The 18,384-nt window shown below is 38.2% G+C and overlaps 1 protein-coding gene across 5 annotated transcripts in view; it reads left to right on the top strand.

The window, feature by feature from the left end:
* NEK7 (NIMA related kinase 7) overlaps positions 1-18,384 on the top strand; it is a 183,499-nt gene that overhangs the window by 11,868 nt on the left and 153,247 nt on the right. Inside the window, exon 1 of one of the 5 annotated variants that reach the window (XM_023730361.1) lies at positions 5,645-5,673. The exons of the other annotated variants lie outside the window; for them this stretch is intronic. The gene's annotated coding sequence lies outside the window, so the exon portion shown is untranslated. Of the gene's footprint in view, positions 1-5,644; positions 5,674-18,384 lie in introns of those variants that run through there. 5 annotated transcript variants of the gene reach the window in all.

The following is an 18,384-nucleotide window of genomic DNA, read 5'->3' as shown; positions in this document are numbered from 1 at the left end:
GAAGTTGTCAAGGATTTCATTTTACTTGGATCCACAATCAACACCCATGGAAGCAGCAGTCAAGAAATCAAAAGACACATTGCATTGGGCAAATATGCTGCAAAAGACCTCTTTAAAATGTTGAAAAACAAAGATGTCACCTTGAGGACTAAAGTGCGCCTGACCCAAGCTATGGTGTTTTCAGTCACTCATATGCATGCGAAAGCTGGACAATTAATAAGGAAGACCCACGAAGAGTTGGCACCTTTGAATTGTGGTGTTGGCGAAGAATATTTAATGTACCATGGACTGCCAAAAGAACGATCAGGTCTGTCTTGGAAGAAGTACAACCAGAATACTCCTTAGAAGCAAGGATGGCGGGACTAGTCTTACATACTTTGGACATGTTGTCAGGAGAGATCAGTCCCTGGAGAAGGACATCGTGCTTGGTGAAGTCCGAGGTCAGCGATAAAGAGAAAGACCCTCAAGGAGAAGGATTGACACAGTGGCTGCAATAATGGGCTAAAGCATAACCACGATTGTGAGGCTGGCACAGGACCGGGCAATGTTTTTTTCTGTTTTTCATGGGGTCGCTGTGAGTTGGAACCAACTCGACGACACCTAATAACAACAGCAACCCTTTCATTTTCGAGGAGAAGAAAGGTAGATTTTCAATCAACAGATGGCCAAAATAACTTCCTCCCACTTTTGCTTGGAGATGCCAAGTTTATTTGCCAACTTTTCAAAATGAGAAAGCACTTTGAATCACCATTGTCAGATATTTATATTACGCTTTGAATCTGGAGGATTGTATTTGCCTTATTGAAACAATGATCCAGCTTTATGCTTTTAAAAATATTTCAGTTTTTTTTTTTTTTAAAGTGCAGTATGTGGGAGCAAAGAAATGACCAAGTACTGCATGGTACAGCCTGACTCACCCGCCTTTAATGACTCCATGTTGGACCTCTGCTTTCAGCCTGACCTGACCTACCTGCCTATGTTTAGACTCATTTTCATATTTTCCCTTACACTGTAGTCATATCTGACAACTTATGTTCTGATAATTTTTGTGCCCTTTTTGGTCTCTCCGCTTTTTTTCTTACTGCTCTTACTACCTATTTCCCGTGCTTCAGCTATTCAATTTTGGTGTATTAAAATCATCTTCATCCTTTAAGACCTTGTTCAAATATAGAAAGAATATAAAGAAACCTCTCTTTCTTCAGCTTCTTTAGACTTTTAGTACTTATTGACTCCCCCTGCAATTGTACTTACTTTCCTTACTGGAATGTAAGCTTCTGGAAGGCATGAATCATGCCCTTTACATATTTGTTTCCTGCAGGGCCTAGGAGCATTCTTGGCAGAACTGACCACTCAGGAAATAGCAGATGGCTTGATGACTGCATCGCAGAGGCTACATGGGGCAGGAAGTCTGGGTGGGTTCTAGCAGTGAGAGAATGTCCAGAACAATTGAACAGTTGGTTTCAGGGAAGTCTAGGATGAATGCCAGACAAATGTTCCTGCAAGGCCCTTAGGACATAGTATGAGGGAGGTCTTACTGTGTGAAATAGGTAAAGGTCGCATCTGCAAGTGGTCACTTTCAGGACATTCAGGGACCTAGTCTGAGAGGCTGGCCTTGGTATCTGAATTGTGAGTTTTGAAAGGTCTTAGACTGGGGAGAGATGGGAACCAAGACTAGGAAAAACAGGGATATACAGACATGAATTTTGTGGGAGTAGGGAGGGGTGTGGAGTCGAGACAAAGACCAGTTTGGTGACTGAAGTATAAGTTAAAGACTTGGGCAATAAGGAACAAAGTAAGAGCTGAGTACCTGGAATGAGGGCATGAGGTTGAAACAGGACCAGCAATCAGGTTAAATGCACTTGAAGCTGATTTACTAAGCTGTTCACTAAACATCTTATATTTCCCACTTTAGGGGCCAGCTTGTTCCTAGTGCAAGTTAATGATCTGATTTTCTGTAAAGGGGTAAGAACCTCTTTCTGGCCCATAAAAGGTGCTTACTATGTATTTATCAAATTAACTCAGTTTTGATGTTCTAACAATTTTCTCATAAAGAAAATGTTGAAATCAGTTATATAAGGAAATAGCTAGGTTAATACTTGAAATTATTCTCCCCTTAAGAATTATTACTGATTGTGAATTGATGGAAGGATATCATTTGATATGTGACCGTCAAATGCTGACATAGCCAAAGATTGTTCTATTTCAAAATGAAACCAAGAAACCAAACGCATTGCCATCGAGTTGATTCCGACTATCTTAGTGATCTAGTGCTGCTCTAACAGGAGTTCCACGAGTGGATGCCTTTAACAAAGAGAAGTTTATTCTCTCACAGTCCAGTAGGCTGCAAGTCCAAATTCAAGGCATCAGCTCCAGGGGAAGGCCTTCTCTCTCTGTCAGCTCTGGAGAAATGTCCCTGTGATGCATCAGCCTTTCCTTGGTCTGGGAGCTTCTCTGCGCAGGAACCTCAGGTCCAAAGGATGCACTCTGCTCCCAGCACTGCTTTCTTGGTGGTATGAGGTTCCCATGTGTCTCTACTTGCTTCTCTCTTTTGTATCTCAAAAGAGATTGGCTTAAGACACTATCCAATCTTGTAGAGGTCATCAGTATAACCTCATCATAGTGATAGAGTTTAGAACACATAAGGAAATCACATCAGATTACACAATCATATAATACTGGGAATCATGACCTAGCCAAGTTGACAGATATTTTGGGGGGACACAATTCAATCCATGACACCGACTCATAGTGACCCTATAGGATGAAGTAGAACTGCCCCCATAGGGTTTCTAAGGAGCGGCTGGTGGATTTGAACTACTGACCTTTTGGTGAGCAGCCAAGCTCTTAACCACTGCACCACCAGAGCTCCCATTTCAAAACAGGTACGTTTTATTTACTATCTTTATATAGTTTCTATTGCTAGAAGTTTAAAGAACAATCCGTAATGTCAGTAATTATTTATAAAAACATTTAAAGTACTTACAAAGGACTTTATGCCAAATGGACCAAAGATACAATGTATATTCGTGAGTTAATGAAGAAAACCAAAACCTGTTGCCATCCAGTTGATTCTGACTCACAGAAATAACGAAGTAGCACATTGGAAATTTATCTGGGAAGGTACTCAGAGATTGCATCATGAAAGGCCTTGAATATTGCCCTAAGAAGATTAAACCTCTTCTCTCCTGTGATGTGGTTGTGAAGAGTTACTTGTACCTTTGTGTTTTTAGATTTTGATTTTAATAGCAACCAAATAAAAGAGATGGCTTTGTCATCTCTTTATTTGATTCTTAGTTGATGGCAGTTCAGGAACTAGCATCAAAGTAGAATCAAGACTATTGTAAAGGAGATCTCATAGACTTGTTAAAGAATGTATTAAGATAATTTTGGTTTATGAGATATATGAAAGAATTAAGTTTAGACTTTAAAATCCAGACTTTAGTGATACTACTAGTATACTTTAACATTACCAAGAAAAGGGATTATTTCTTTTTTATAAACGCACCCCCCAACACACTTCATTGTCTTCTTTCTTCTTTTTTTAAAATTTAGGACTGAATTAAATAAATAATTAATTTATACATTTATTTTTTAGAAACACCTGCTATACCTTCCACTCTGCTTCTAAGTAGGTTTTTTTTTTTTTCCTTGCATAAAATCGTTTGATTATTGTCTTCAGAAAAATTCCAACCCCTTAGTATCTTAATAATACTTTATGATTTGGCCCTTGGCTGTTGCCTCTACTGCATCCCATGCTTCTGCCTCACTGGACTTAACTGCAGTTCCCTAGTTTTCCATGCTTTAGTCTGGAATGTTGCCCTCTTCTTTTTGGCCAGGTTAGCTAGCTCTCACGCCTCATTTATGACTCACCTTCGGTGTCTTTTCTGCAAGGGCTTGCCTGACCCTGAGAGCCTGTTTAAATGTCCTTCCTATGATCTCTTGGAGTAGCAGCACACTGTGATGGTGTCTGTCATAATGCTTGCCTCCTTATAGTGGACAAATTCGTTTCTTTACGTCTCCACTGTGAATAGTTTGAGGGATTGGTATTGCCTTAGTCTTTTTGATTTCTGTCAGCTCTGTGCTAGGCACACTGGCTATGCTCAGTGAATGGCTTTAATGAATGAGTTGGGGAAAAGATAGAGAGGAGGAATCTAGGATAGCCCACAATGTTTTTTGGCTGGGGGCCTCAGTAGATGACAGTATCTCCAACTCCAGGACTCTTTCCTTTCCATCTCCTCCTCCACCTTGTGAGTAGCTATGGCTCCTTGTTGAAATGAGATGAAATAAAAAAGAGACTTAACTTTCTTGCAGATTCTTGTTAGGTGCTGTCGAGGCAGTTCTGACTCATAGCGACCCTGTGTACAACCAAAGAAAACACTGCCCGCTCCTGCGCTGTCCTCACAATTGTTGCTATACTTGAGCCCATCTTTGCAGGAACTGTCTCAGTCTGTCTAGTCGAGGGTCTTCCTCTCTTTCACTGACCCTCTACTTTACCAAGCATGATGTCCTTCCCCAGGGACTGGTCCCTGCTGATAACATGTTCAAAGTAAGTGAGATGAAGTGTCACCATCCTCGTTTCCAAGCAGCACTTTGGCTATATTTCTTCTAAGATAGATTTATTCGTTCTGCTGGCAGCCCATGACATATTCAGTATTCTTTGCCAACACCATAATTCAAAGGCATTAAATCTTTTTCAGTCTTCCTTATTCATTGTCCAGCTTTCACATGCATTTGAGGTGATTGAAAATATCATGGCTAGGCTCAGGCGCATCTTAGTCCTCAAAGTGACATGTTTGCTTTTTAACGCTTTGAAGAGGTCTTTTGCAGCAGATTTGTCTGAGGCAATACATTTGATTTCTTGACTGCTGCTTCCATGGGCATTGATTGTGGATCCAAGTAAAATGAAATCCTTGACAACTTCAGTATTTTCTCCATTTAATATGATGTTGCTTATTGGTCCAGTTGTGAGGATTTTTGTTTTCTTTATGCCAAGGTGTAATCCATACTGAAGACTGCAGTCTTTGATCTTCATCAGTAAGTGCTTCAAGTTCTCTTTCCTTTTGGCAAGCAGAGTTGTGTCATCTTCATATCGCAGGGTGTTAATAAGTTTTCCTCTAATCCTGATGCCCCATTCTTCTTCAGAATAGTTCAGCTTCTTGAATTATTTGCTCAGCATAAAGATTGAATAAGTATGGTGAAAGGATACAGCCTTGACGCATGCCTTTCCTGATTTTAAATCATGCAATACCCCGTTGTTCTCCCATGAGCACAAATAAGTGTTCTGGAATTCCCTTTCTTTGCAATGTTATCCATAATTTGTTATGATCCACACAGTTGAGGTGCTTTGTATAGTCAGTAAAACACAGGTAAACATCTTTCTGGTATTCTCTGCTTTCAGCCAAGATCCATGTGACGTTAGCAATGATATCCCTTGTTCCACAGCCTCTTCTGAATCTGGCTTGAATTTCTGGCAGTTTCCTGTCGATGTACTGCTATAACCTTTTTAAAATTATCTTTAGCAAAATTTTATTTGAATGTGATATTAATGATATTGTTTGATAACTTCCACATTCTGTTGGATCACCTTTCAGATTCTTAGGACATTTTATTTATGTCCTTGTAGATGGTGTCTCATTGAGCAGGCTGTGGAAGTTTTTCACCTGGCATAAAGAGGTACAATCTCTCCTTCTACTGGAACATTTTCTGTGGGTTCTTCCCATGTCTACTACTTTCAAATCAAATGAATACCAAAACTATAAAGTCAGAGAAGGTAGGAACTGAAATATTCTAAGATCTAAGGGAATACGGGTTTTTGCCATAGTTACAGTTGAAGTTGTCATAGTGCCTAATGCTGAAGAACAGAGTAAAGGAAATATTAACCAGATCAGCTTAGAATTCAGAACCCTATTGTTTAAGCATAGAGTCTAGAATAACTCCCCCAAGTCTGGTTAAATCCACATCCATCATAATTAACCAGGTTAGGAAGAAATAACAGTTTCTTTCAGGAAGAGGAGGAGGCATCTCTTATGTCCAGTTTGGGACGCTTGTAGGATATATGGGTAACACTATCCCATAGGTAACTGGTTATATCAATCTTGAGAGGTTTAACCTGAAGTAGAGCCCTGGTGTATTCAGTATAGAGGGAGTGATGGATTATGTGGCTGAGATGAGCGTGTCTAGGGAAAGTGTGTCAGGGGCCCTTGCTCATGTATTAAAAGGGCATTTGCATTACAACCTAAGTACTCAGTGAATTGATTTGTATGTTGTTGCCTGACTTTAGCGCTAAGTATGATATGTAAGGTATATTCTTGTGAACTTCCAAATAACCCATTTTCCATCTGTAATAAATATGTGTTTTTAAAGCGACTTATTTTATATCATCTTTCTAAGACTTGGAGCCCTGGTGATGCAGTGGTTAAGAGCTATGGCTGCTAACCAAAAGGTCGGCAGTTCGAATCCACCAGCCCTTCCTCGCAAACTCTATGGGGCAGTTTTACTCTGTCCTACAGGGTTGCTATGAGTCAGAATTGACTCGACAGCAACGGGTTTGGTTTTTTTGGTTTTTCTAAGACTTCATCATTCCTTAGTTAGAGGAATGGATTTTTCAGATTCAGAAAGTTTCCGAAAGCAAAATTTAACTAGGTGTCAATTATGTAATTCCACTGTGAATGTCTACAAGTCTAACTAGATTTTCAAATCTTTGATCAGAGAGTCCCTTATATTTAAACAATCTCTCATAAAACATCCTGAGTAGTTTTATCATCGTAACACTGTTATTCCTACTGTTAACTTCAAATAATAATCCTTATTCTCTGGGTAATATCTGCATAAAATCATAGTTTCATATGATAAGTATGCCAAGGAAAATATATTTGTTTCTAGAATATGTATTTGTGTATGTCAAAAGACATACACACACAGTTTGGCATGATTTTATAGTCTGTGGCCAAAAGAGCCAAGAGTGGGATTGCAAGATGGTGCAGGTCAGGGTGGAAATCATTTGGCAGAGTTTGGTGAGAAGGTTTGCTTAGCAGCTGCCTGGGTTAACTTTGCATAGTCCAGTCAAAGAATAGTACAGTTCTGTGATATAAAGAGGAATATAAGAGCAATTGAATTTAGTTTCCCAGAAGATACATTTTAAAACATTAAATATAACCATGACTTACTTTATCAATACATTGAAAAATCTTTTGGTTAAGAGCTAGGATAGTTTTGTATAACCATGAGTCACTGGCTTTCATATACTTCCTTTTTTCTTTCTTAATTTTCTTAATCTTAATTTGCATTGAAAGTCTACGTGAGGTAAAAAAGAAAGCAGACAAACCCTTTCTGGTTTTTTGTTTTTGGTCTGTTTTGGAGGGGGTGAGTGGGCAGGAGGAGGGAGAAGGCATGAGTTATTGGCTGGAGTAAAGTAACAGCCTTCAGTTGTTTTGTTAAACATTGATTATGTACTACCAACCTAATTATCTATTAAATAGACTCTGTTATGACTAACTCAGATCCTAAGAATGAGGTCAAGGCCTTAGTGAGGGTTAGTGAAAAAGTTCCCTGGGGAGAGTATTGGAAGACCTGAGTTAGCATCTAGACCTTGCTCTAGACCTCAGTTTTAGCTCTAGGCCTCAGTTTTCCTTGTCTGCTTTTTGGGTGCATCGAAAGAGATAATGGGTAGGAAAGCTTTTACAGTTTACTTTATGGTTTATTGTAAATTGTGGAATATAAAGAAAATAGGATTTTGGAAGTTCAGAAGTAATGCATAGAACAGTGTCTGAAGTAAAATAGGTTTCAAAATACATTTGTTGAATGAATAGATATGAGCAATTAAGCTTTTTTTTAAAAGATAAAATGTAAAACCATGCATTAGTTTAGAACTTCTATTACATTTTGCTTTTATTTTATTTAAATGAAAAGGGGCTTTTTTTTGGTCATGATTTTTGGGTTGGTGAGTACTTGTTACAGACCAAAGGCTGTTAAAAAAGACTGTGCAATAAATAATTCATGCTAATGAAAGTCTTTCCAAGAGCTAGTCTATGTTCCATAGTGCTTTATCAGCTTTGTTATAATAGAATTCACTACTTTGAATTATTTAGTGCAAGGAATTCAGTAGAATGTTGTTTACAATCAGGTTTGGAAGATGGGCCCAAGAGCTCTTTAAGTCAGTCTTTTGCTATGGATGGCTAACGTTTGGTTTTCATGGTTTTCCTAGTATTACAGTTTAGTGATTGGCTTAGTGACCATGTGCTTTTGCCAGACTTTAGTTGTTGCTTTGTAAGTGAATGACATAGCAGAAACATAAACGAAATTTCTTGTGTTTATAACTGCGCCCTATGCCCACAGTTAACTAGGCAAATAGAAAGCCCATCAAAGCTTTTTGGACAAACTTGTTAGTATCCTCAAGTCTGTAGTCTCTACAAACTAGATTTTCAAATCTTTCTTTTCAAATGTACTTTATAAATATGTTGTAAATTTCCTAGCTCTTTCCAAGGGCTGAGTAGGGATCCCTTGCCTTTCACATTGTCAGAGGGAAATTCTTCTGTAAAGGTAAACCAAAAACAAACCAAACCCTTTGCTGTCGAGTTGATTCTGACTCATAGTGACCTTATAGGGTAGAGTAGAACTGCCCCATATGGTTTCCAAGGAGCACCTGGTGGATTCGAACTGCCAACCTTTTGGTTAGCAGCCGTAGCTCTTAACCACTACGCCACCAGGGTTTCCATACTACTTAACACTTTTGAGAAATGTTGACATTTTATTCTTTCATATCAGATAAAGCCCTCTTTTTGTTGTTCTGAGGTATGGATTTGAGACTTTGTTCTGTCATCTCATGCTGTGTACTCGTTATGAACTTTACAGACACAGGGAGGAGAACTTGTCTTTAATCACTCAAAAGCAGAGGCTGCTATGGATTTGAACTAAGGTTTCCTGATTGTTAGACCTGTATTCTTCATAACCATTTGTTTATTCAGCAAGTATTTATTGGTCTTTAATATGTAGTGGTGCTTTGGTGGTAGAATTCTCACCTTCCATATGGGAGACCTGGGTTTGATTCCCGGTCAATGCACTTGATGTACAGCCCCATCCATCTATTAGGGAGGCTTGTATGTTACTTTGATGCTGAACAGATTTCGGTGGAGCTTCCAGACTAAGAAGGACTAAGAAGAAAAGCCTACTTCTGAAAATTAGCCAGTGAAAACTCTGTGGTTCAAAATGGTTCAGCTGATCAAAGGGATGGCAGAGGACTGAATTTGCTCCATTGTGTGCATGGGGTTGCCATGAGTCGGGGCTGACTTGATAGCAGCTAACTACAACAACAGTGTGTACTGGAGGTAAAAAATGATGAAAAAACAGATTTTGCCCTTAAGTGGTACTTGCTAGTGTAGTTAATGGGGAGGACCTCAGATGGGCAGACAATTGATCATTATGATAAAACCAAATCCGTTGCTGTCGACTCATAGCATGATGATAATTGTTATAATACACTGAGACAAATACTTACAGAGGTATTTTACAAAGGGCTACCTGAGTACTAAGTAGGATTGGCCAGGCAGACCAACTGGGAAGGACATTTCAGTAAGATGGCACAGCCTGTGTCAGAGATACATAGGCATGAAATAGCTTAGCTTTTGGAGGAAGTGTATAGGATTCATTAAGGCCAGAGTATTGGATTTATATAGGGAAGTGCGCTGGCAAGTAAGGAGCAAGGCTAAGGAAATTATGTTTCTTTCATTAAAGGGTTTTAAGCAGGAGAATGATATAATTACGTTTTCATTTTTGATAGATGATATGGTGAGCATGTAGAATGTGAATTAGAGTCACTAAAGCCGGTGAGAGTGGTAAATAGGTTATGATAATAGTAAGATAATGCCTAGGCAGAGAGATGATTGGAAGGTTGAATTAATAGGAGTTGGGGACTTATGTGGAGCAATGAGGAAGAAGAGGGTCTGGCATGACCTAGGGACTATATAGGATGAGTGAGTGGTGATGCCATTCACTTATACAGGAATACAGAGTAGAATGGATTTGGGATGTTCAGGATTTTAGTCATGCTGGGTTTGGGCTATCATGAGATAGAGTTGGAAGTGAGATTCTGGAGCTACAGGTTTATAAATCATCAGTATGTAGGAGGCAGGCTATGTGCCATCTGAAAATGTATGATTATTGATTTACATAATCAAGGGATTTACCATTAAAGGAAACCTGAGCAAGAGAATCACTAGAATTGTTAACTGATCATTGAGTAACAGATTTTCTGTTGAAATGAAAAAAGCAGATAAAATATTTATGCCCTTTCTGGTAGTGATTTACGTTGTTAGCTTGATTTAGTTCAAGCAGGTACTAGATTAAGTAGTAAATACATAGACAGTTTTTAACCAGTAATTGATGAAAGTAAGTCACTGGCACTAGGATCTTCATCCAAGAATTGGAAGGGATCAAAGTGTTCTCTTTAATATCACAAGATGCTAGAAATAATGGAACAATTACTTTAAAGGTCTGAGAACAACAAAAGTTGTGGCTAAAGAATTGTGTATATAGCCAAATTATTGTTCAGTCTGATGACAATGAAATGATATTTTTAGGTTTGTATGGGCTAGAGAAAATATATCACATATGTGCCCTTTAACAAAATTAGTTGAAGATGTACTATTGGAGAAAAGCCAAAATTAAGAGTTTGGGCAAGAGGCATCTGTATTGCAATAAGCATTGAAACCAATAAAATGTAGAAGCAAGATTAAACAGTTCTTATGCAAGATTGGAAATACTGCAAAATGCCAGAAATAATTTAGAACGAGAAGCTATGGTTATAGAACCTACAGTCTGAGAACTTGGGGATGGAGTATCTGGGGAATGGGAAGAGTAATGGCATGATCATTTCCTCGTCTAACCTGAAGGCGTTGTGTGCCATAAGGTGTGTAAAGCAGTGTCACCCCAGTCCAAGGAAATCTGTTTCCCTTCTCTGGTCAGTCCAGACACCAGCTGCTGCACACAGCCCTTTATCTCTCACTCCTTTTCACCTGGGACTAGGTCAGCAGGTACCCTTCTCTGTTTCCTAGGTCCGATAATTAGTTAAAACGACTCACAAACTGCAGAGAAAGGACTGTCTTTAATCTACAGAGAAAAAGGATAAAACACAAAGGGCCGAGGTCCGGGAGGGTCTCTGCACAGAGCTTCCTTGTCCCCAGGGGACGTGTTCACCCTCCCGAGAGAAGGCCTTACCAAGTGGCCTCCTGAAGCTTAGTCAGCATCAGCCCCTCAGGTGATCCCTCTTGGTCTGGTCAGCCATCATTCATTGGCCTCAGGTGTGGTCCTGCTTGCAGGATCCAGGACCAAAGGCCAAATTGTTTACTGCAGAGGGGTTCCACACCTCACAGATGAATATTACTTTACTTTGATAAGCAGAGAAAAGCTGGTTGAAAGAGGACTTTGAAAAACTTGGGAAGACATCATTAGTAGAATTAAAAATAGGATAGGATGTATGTTATTTTCTAAATGACAAAATATGGTCCATATGGCAAGAGATTGAAAAAAAAAATAAATAGCAAGAAAACATAAAAAATATTACAAAAGACAAATCAGTAAAACAATTTACAGATAGTGTATTAACTTTCCCTTTTAAAAGATGCACTCAGATTAAAAACAACACTCAACTATATGCTGCTTTCAGAAGGTAGACTTAAGTCAACCTAGAAAGGTTAAAAATAAAAAGGCGGGCCTTATTATTTAGATTTATAAAGATTTATAAAGAAAACAACAGAAAAGACAAGAGTAGAATATGAATTCTGAAATAGAATTTAATGAAAAAAAATCACTAAGAAACAGAACAGTTTTATAAATTGCGCCCAGAGATAGTAACTTACTGAATAGACTAATAACTATGGAAGAATCAATAAAGTTATTTGCAGGACCAGGCAGTGTTTTGTTCTGCTGTGCGTAGGGTCACTGAGTTGGAACCTACTCGAAGGCACCTAACAATAACACCAATATATTAGTTGCCTTCACAATTGGATTTCTAGGCCTGATTTTTAAATTTTTACTTTTTAAAATTTAATTGAATGGGAATCTTCCAATTCACATTCTTAAATGTGTATTCCTGATACCAAAATCTGCCAAAAATTAGACCAAAAGAGAAAATTTAGATCAAGTATTGACCAGGCTATGTTCAACAGATTTGCAGGAGCTTTCCAAGATATTAATAGAAGTTCTGTGGAATAATTTTGTTGCTAGACTAGTTTGGAAAAAGCTGCATAGGGTACTGTTTTGGATGTTTACAGTGTAGTTTAACATGTTGGGATTCCTGAGAAGTCTTATAGCAAGAAACCTATTTGACTTTGTTTAACCCAGTATTTTATAGATTTACTTGACTATGGAACTCCTCCCCCCCTTTTTTTTTAAAGTCATAGGATACCAGTTAACAACTTGTAGAATTCTGGTGTTTTAAAGAGCAGAATTTGAAAAACATTTGTGAATATAGATGCACAAATTTGTAATAAAACTAAAATTAATGGTACAGTTTTCATAACCAGGGATGGTTTATCTGAGCATCTACCCACTGTTGTGGAGTCGATCTCAACTCACAGCAACTCTGTAGGACAGAGTAGAACTGCCCCATAGGGTTTCCAAGGCTGTAAATCTTTACGGAAGCAGACTGCCACTAGAGATGGTTTAATAAAAGAGACCTAGTAATATGACTGCTAGCCTCATTTAATTTGGTAAGAAAACTTGTATAATAAGCATAGCAGAGGAGAAAAGCATTTGATATAATTTAATAACACTCCACTCCTCCCCCATTTTTGAAAAGGAAAAGCTGTTAGAAAATTGAGACTATCATTTGATAGGGAATATAATCAACATCATAATTTATTATAATTCCATAAAGTTTGTCTTTATTTATTTACCAGCTATATTTTAAGCTCTTTGAGGGCAGGAAAGATGAAATTTTTACATTTATTGTCACCCTTTCTAATATAGGACCTTGCATTTTTAGGCATCCTATTAAAAAAAAAAAAGCATTATTTGGAAACATACCCTTATGTCATTTGTAGATTTAAATGGATGTTTTTTCTTTATGTAACATATTTTTTTAAAAGTAAAACAGATACGATTTTTCAAAACTGAAATAGAGAGTCTTCAGGATGGACCTTTGATCTAACACTTAGATGACAGGGAATTTATAAAAATTCTTGAGCAGTAAAAGGGTGTTGTAAATGCCATTTAAAAAACCATCACCCTTGAAGAAGGATTATCCTTGGTGGATCAAGAAGCACAAAGAGGACTCCAGTAATGGCAGAAGTGTTCATGTCAGAAAATCAAGGGATTTGGGACCTGAGGTGGGTTGAGAACTCTCCAGGATGTGGTTGGGTTTTCAGCCAAACAGCTTGTCTGTGGTCTTGAGGGCTGCCTTTCCAGCCTATGAAACTCTAGCTTTGAACTGTGGCTTTACAGAGTTTGAGAAAATTTCGTTCATGTGCAGATTTCTGCAATCTTTCTAGGGCCAGGAAGAAGCTGCAGTTACACGGGGGTGTGTGTGTGTGTAAACACACACAAAATAGGCTGGACTGAATACTGACTTACAGGAGTCAGGAAACCTGAGTTCTGTTATTCTCTCTGTGTAATCTTGGACAAGTCATTTATCTTCTCTGTTAAATTTTCTCACCTATAATCTGCATATTCTTTCTCATTCACTTCACTGTAATGTTATGAGAAAATACCTGTGGAAGCTTTTTGGGAAGTACAAGACTCTAAGTGTAAGATGTCAACAAAGTATATTGATGCTCCTCTTGCCGTAAGAGTACCTAAAAACAGAATTTGGAAACTCTAAAAATTATGGTGATAGAGAAACATTAAGATCTTACCTTTTTGTCCTTTTTCTTTTGGACTTTCACTTAAAAAATAAACAGTGAGTTTCAACTAATCTTTAAAAGTGTTTGTATTAGAGAGAAGGTTAATCAATAATGCAGGTATGTCATAATTTAGAATTGATATTTATGTGGCTAATGTTTTGTTACTTATTCTAAAGTAGTTTATTCAGATGTATACTGAAACCTGTTGCTTTAACTGTATATCAAAAACCAAACCAAACCCATTGCCATCGAGTTGATTCCAACTCATAGTGACCCTATAGGACAGAGCAGAACTGCCTCATAGGGTTTCCAAGAAGTGTCTGGTGGATTCGAACTGCTGACCTTTTGTTTAGCAGCCTAACACCTAACCACTATGCAACCTGAACTCCTTTAACTGCATAGCTACATGAAAATATGAGAGAAGTTTGGGGGAGTTGGAATTGACTGGACGGCAATGGGTTTTTTTATCTTTTCTTTGTAACACTGCTTGAGGAATGGGCAGGCTTTTCTTCACTTGACAGATGGCATAGGAAGGGCATTGAGAAGGCAAATGGATTTTCTGAGTTTGCATTTGCTTAGATGGAGGTGGAGTTAGGCTAGAATTCATAATTTTTGTTGTTGTTATTTAACACATTTTCCCCCTTTGGGTACAACGTTTTCTTGCTGATAAATATGACTTTGTAATAATTTTTGATAATTATCATAATCTTTCAGGAAGATAGTCAAATGCTGTGTTGTTTTTGCTTATCAAATTGAAGAGTCACAATATGAACACGCATGGAGTATTTTCAGTTAGGGCACATGTAATTTTTTCTTTGAGAAAATAAATTCACACTCTTATTAAATAAATTATCCTTCACATAGTCATTTACTAAAAATAAAAGTATGAACTGGACTTATAGTTCACATGTTTTTGAATGTTGATGTATAATAGTAAAAGATGTATAAATTATTTCATGAAATGATGCCCCAAAATATATATTCATAAATGACTGACTTTTTTTTTTAATGTAAAGGAAATAATCTATATAGGAAAGGTCAATAGGGGATGTTATGGATTTGTATTGTGTCCCCCCAAAAAATGTGTTTTAAATTCTAACCTCTGTGTCTGTGGTTAATCCCATTTGCGAACGGGTTGTCTTTTTTCGGGGCCCTGGTGGTGCAGTAGTTAAGTATTTGGCTGCTGACCAGAAGGTCAGCAGTTCCAATCCACCAGCCGCTCCTTGGAAACCCTACGGGGCAGTTCTCCTCTGTCCTATAGGGTTGTTCTGAGTCAGAATTGACTCGACAGCAACCGTTTTTTTTTTCTTCGTTAATGTTAATGAAGCGGGATTAGTGTAGAGTGTGTCTTGAGTCAATCTCTTTTGAGATATAAAAGAGATTAAACAAACAAGCAAACAAACAAGCAGGTAGGAGAAGACAGATGCCAGGCTACATGGTGATCTCCAAGGAACCAGGAAACAGAAGCTGAAGTGACAGGGACCTTCCCCCGGAGCTGACAGAGAGAAAGCCTTCCCCTAGAGCCAGCGCCCTGAATTCCAACTCGTAGCTTGTTAAACTGTGAGACTAAATTTCTGTTTGTTAAAGCCATCCACTTGTGGTATTTCTGTGATAGCATCACGAGATAACTAAGACAGGGGACAAGTTATGAAACTAAGAAAGACACCTATTCTAAGCACATGATAATTTCCACACTGCTTTGAGGAGACAAATTATTATAAATTGGACTCCTAGAGCACGTCGTTATCTTTATGTAGGTCAGAAAACAACAACAGCAACAAACCCAGAAGCGTTAACTTAGCTTGTGTGTGTGTGTGTGGTCAGCCATATAATACTTGATATGTCACTCTAAGCAAATCACAACCTTATCCTTTTAAAAGTATTTTAGATTTCAGATCAATTGATCACTGACCGTTTTTCAATAGTGCTGTCTTCTGTGAAGATTTTCAATAAGGGATCTCACGGGAGTTAATCACACATTACTAGTGAGGCTTTGCTTTTGGGTGGTAACTAATCCATAGGCCCCTAAATCCTTTGTTCAGAGCTGCTGCATTTGAATCAAAATGTCAATACACTCCAACTTAGACAACATGACTTTTTTTTTTTTTGTTTGTTCAAAAAGATTTAGAATAGAGAGGACTTTTGAGACTGGAAGGAATTTGGAGATGATGTATTTCGGTACCCTCATTTGTTATCTGAGGTAATTAACTAAGGCTCAGAGGGATTGGTCAGACATGACAAAGTTAGGTTAAGACTTGTATTCTCTGCGTCATAGTCTAATGTTTTTTGCCCTATATTATTGGTGTTTGTGAGAATTTTCTCAATATCATTGATAAGATTACTGAAGAAGTTAAAAAATTAAAGTTCTGGATTTCTAGGCTTGTATGACTCTTAGACTTCATTTAGTGACATTACAGAAGAAATGCATATTTGAAAAATTTCAACTGGATGGTGGAGTAATCCACAAATTGAATTTAAAATATATTTTGTAAACCTTTAACAGGATAAGGCAAATAAATTCCTTTAAAATGGTATGTGAAAGAGTAAGTAGTTGAATTGAAGTAGAGGCCTCATTAGAGTTGGTCAGTTAATGATATAATTTCATTTGTTAGGACCCTGGGTTTTCTGTCTCAGTAGAAAAAATATGATAAGTTTAATTTTAAAATGGCTTTGTATGTTTGACATATTAAGAAATGAAATATGGATAGATGTTCTTTAGATTTACCTGTTTGATGGAAATACTAATAAAGAGTGAGATAATCAAAATATAGGCAATAGCAGGGTATCGGAATAATCAAATTCTAAATAATTGCTAGTAGTGATCATTTTTGACTGCAAGACTTCAGGAAGAATTAGAGAGGTGCATACTGTTGTTGTTATTAGCTGCCTTTGAGTCAGACCCCAACTCATGGTGACCCCATGCATGACGGAACAAAATGCTTCTTCGTCCTGGGCCTTCTCCATGATAAGTTGTGGATCTGACCCTTGTTATCCATAGGGTTTTCATTGGCTGATTTTCAGTAGTACATCACCAGGCCTTTCAGAAGTAGATGTCCAGGTCTTTCTTCCTAGTCCATTTTAATCTGAAAGCTCTGCTGAAACCTGTTCAATGTCAAAACAGCGTGCGGGGCTGCATTGACGGATGGTAGCTGTGCGTGAGGTGCACTGGCCAGGAATTGAACCTGGGTCTCCCACATGGAAGGCAAGTATTCTTCTAAGGAACCACCACTGCCCCCAGAGGAGTATGTAACAATGGTTAAAATTTCAGTTAGTTCGCAAGGTGTTCTTGGACATACATTAATAATGATTTCACTGTTCTGGATTTTTCTCTTTCTTTTTAGATCATACATTAAATAATAAGCAGTTCTATTTTGGCCTCTGTTTCAAAATATGTATTGATATGTGGACAAGGCTGTTTTAATCTCTTCGGCTTTATCTTGAGAGAGAATGGTGTGAATAAGTGTGTATGTGTGCACATGTGCATGAGCGTGTGTGTGTGTGAAAAGAGATTAATTGATCTATTGACCGATTTGCATGTGTTTACTGTCACAGCCCAAGATTACGATCATGAGTCAAGACTTGAGGTTGGTTTTCTAGTGGGTATTCTTGCTGCCAAGCCTGTGGCTTTCATTACAAGTAATTAAGCAATCTGGAAAAAAATTAAAAAAGAATGCAAGGATTTTAGGATTATTATTGTAGGACAACACATCTTGTTCGACTATACCGTAACTGTAAGACAGGGCTCCAAATCTGCATGATGCTCACGTTATACCCAGTTTCTAGATAGTCAAGAGGCCATTAGAAAAAGGGCACCAATAACTAATATGGATTGCTCCCTAAACATCATGTCCATCTGATCAAAGCCTGAACACACTTTAGCACATAGAAAGACGCTTTTATTACTTACAAGAGTCAGACAGCATACAACCAGAAACACTCCATCATGAGTGAACCTCCATCACGAGCTGTCTGAGTGGGATGAAGAATTTGCACAAGGTGTCCCCTCTCTCTGCACCGTGGACGAAGGACCCTGCCTATGCTGGCCTCCCCTTGTCCAGATAGGTCCACCTGCACCATAACTGAGGAGACCAAGGAAGCTTCCTCTCCCAGCTATTTTATACCCCAGCCTAAGTGACTAATTGTGTCTTTTTAACCTTGCTAACAAACGTCAGGCCTCAGTCAGGGTGGTGGTTTGTTGTGAGGCCTAAAGATGCCAGAGGGCAGAGGGACAGAGAAAACCATGGCTGCCTGGCTTGACCAGAGGATTTGCTCCTCACAATTATTTTTGGAAATAATTTATTCGGTTTTCCAGATTTTAGAAATTGTTACTTTTATACCTTTTTATTTGCCCTATGCTAACCATCTACCTGTGACTTTCAGACATTTTAATGGTTCAATTAAATATAATCCAACTGATAATCAGTAGTTATTCACTGAACCTTGTAAAGGCTTATTGTGGAGAAAGAACTGTGCTAGACATAGTGGGAGATTTAGAGGAATGTACTGCAGGCTTTGTTGTTGAGGAGCTCATAATCCTGATGGATAGTGT

Source organism: Trichechus manatus, unplaced genomic scaffold (assembly GCF_000243295.1).
Source record: "Trichechus manatus latirostris isolate Lorelei unplaced genomic scaffold, TriManLat1.0 scaffold00035, whole genome shotgun sequence".
NCBI classification, from domain to species: Eukaryota; Metazoa; Chordata; class Mammalia; order Sirenia; family Trichechidae; genus Trichechus; species Trichechus manatus.
The sequence above is the reverse complement of the archived record's forward strand: the minus strand, read 5'-3'. Positions and strand labels throughout refer to the sequence as shown.